At 38.1% G+C, this 1,981-nt stretch overlaps 1 protein-coding gene across 2 annotated transcripts in view; it reads left to right on the top strand.

Annotated features, from left to right (window-relative positions):
* The first annotated feature begins 158 nt into the window (after positions 1-158).
* pklr (pyruvate kinase L/R) overlaps positions 159-1,981 on the top strand; it is a 6,176-nt gene continuing 4,353 nt past the window's right edge. The window contains exon 1 of one of the 2 annotated variants that reach the window (XM_016475152.1): positions 159-289. The gene's annotated coding sequence lies outside the window, so the exon portion shown is untranslated. Of the gene's footprint in view, positions 290-602; positions 677-1,981 lie in introns of those variants that run through there. The other variant, XM_016475153.1, reaches the window with a different exon arrangement.

Below are 1,981 nucleotides of genomic sequence, written 5' to 3'. Positions count from 1 at the left end.
TGAGTCCGTCTCTCAGTGTCCAGACTAGGGATATGCCGGTATCAAATTTTCATGTTGCGATTAATTGCTTATGCTTGTATCACGGTATACGGTATTATCCCGGTATTGAGTTACCGTGATATATCGCATTACCGAATACCAGCACAAGTCTAGTTTAGATGACTCATACTTTGACCTTGACTGGTGTGTCATCAGTCTGAGTCCTTTAGGTGGCGCTGCAGAAGATCAGTGTATCTCCAGAAGTCTTGAGCTCAGGCTGGCGACTCCTTCAGCAGCAGGACACGCTCAGGTAAGACCCGTCTGTCTCCTTAAACATCATATACGGGTTAAATGTCGGGGTGTTTGTGTTACTGAGACTGAAGTAAAGCTCTCCTGGAAGAACTTCTTACATAACTGTTCCTCATCTGTCCAGAGTTCAAATTTTTGTCTCCGTGTCCACGAGTGAGTGAATTCAGTCATAAAAACTAACATCAAATCCTTCATCAGTGCAGCTGTGCTCCTCCAGATCTCAGTTTGTTAGTCTCAGTTATTTTCAGCTAAACATTTTAATGAGTAAAATGCCAAAGTAAAACCACATTACTGTCTGTTTTCCTCAAGCTCGTTGTTATTCCAGCGAATCCGAGTGGTGATTTTGTATCCAGTGTTTTGGTCTCAAAGCGACTCTTTCTGCACAAAGGTTTGTTTGTACTAGCTACTGATTTACTACCTGCATTAGTCACTGCAAACACACCGGCTTTATTACTGTTGCTCTGTACAGATACACCTCTGACAGAGATGAAGACTTCAGCACAGACAGTCCAAGCAGAAACCAAAACTCATCATCATTTACTCGCCCTCATGGTCCTCCCAAACCTCCATGACTTTCTTCTGTGGGACATCAAAGAAGATATTTTGGAGAATGTTGGGAACCAAACAGCTTGGGTTCTCATTGTATCGACAACAATTATAATGAAAGTCAACTTCATCATCTTTCGTGTTCCACAGAAGAGAGTCTTGAGTCTTTGGATTGACATGAGGGAGACATTTTATGGAGTGATACGATATTGTAATGCATTACTTTTAAAAGTAACTTTCCTCAACACTGCTAGAAGGAATGAAACTTGTTGCAAAGCTGCATGGCATGATTGGCGTCCTATCATCATAATAGCATGCTTAAAGTCACCTACATGTGTGTGTGTGTGAATGTGGACTGCATGCTGGGTGATTTTATACACCTGTGGCAATGGGTCTGATTGAAACAGCTGAATTCAGGAATTAAGAGGTGTGTCCCAATACTTTTGTTCATGTAGTGTATATATGGCAGAGAGTAGTGTCACTATTCAGCTCAATAGCGGTGTCAGGGTTGTAAAATTCATCAATTATGATTCGTGTCATGATGGGTCTTTGCTCAGCTGTGGCTTTGACAGAGATCTGATCTAAACTGTAGGAGTGTCACTCAGTCATTTGGGATTAAACTTGAAACCTGGTAACCACTTAATTGTCAATCACCTTGACATACAGAAAAATATCATATATTTGAATGGATTCTAAAATTATTTAAATATTGAATTATTATTTTATATACATATAATTATACTGTTTTGTAATTATTTTATATATGTATAATGTTATATATGTTATGATGAATTATTGACTTTAATAATGAGGAAACAATGTCTTATGCAAATTTCTAAATCAAAATACGGGTCTATTTATAGTTTTCTTTAAATTGTTCCTTGTTCCAGTTACATTTGTTGTATATAGCTAGTATAATTTTGTAAGATAATTGTGCAGCAATTATGAATCATGCTGAAATCTGAATAAACTTCAGGCAGACATCAAGGACAGTCAACATTTTATGCATCACAATTTAATCACAGTTGAACTGAATCATTGTTTTTTTACTGTCAATATGATATTGTATTTATATCTTGTGTGTGTGAGTGTTTGTGTGAGTGTGTGTGTGCGTGTGCGTGTGTGTGTGTGTGCGTGTGCGTGTGTG

This window comes from Sinocyclocheilus anshuiensis, unplaced genomic scaffold (genome assembly GCF_001515605.1).
Source record: "Sinocyclocheilus anshuiensis isolate Anshui unplaced genomic scaffold, SAMN03320099.WGS_v1.1 scaffold1680, whole genome shotgun sequence".
Taxonomy (NCBI): Eukaryota; Metazoa; Chordata; class Actinopteri; order Cypriniformes; family Cyprinidae; genus Sinocyclocheilus; species Sinocyclocheilus anshuiensis.
This window is presented reverse-complemented; position numbering and strand designations above follow the sequence as displayed.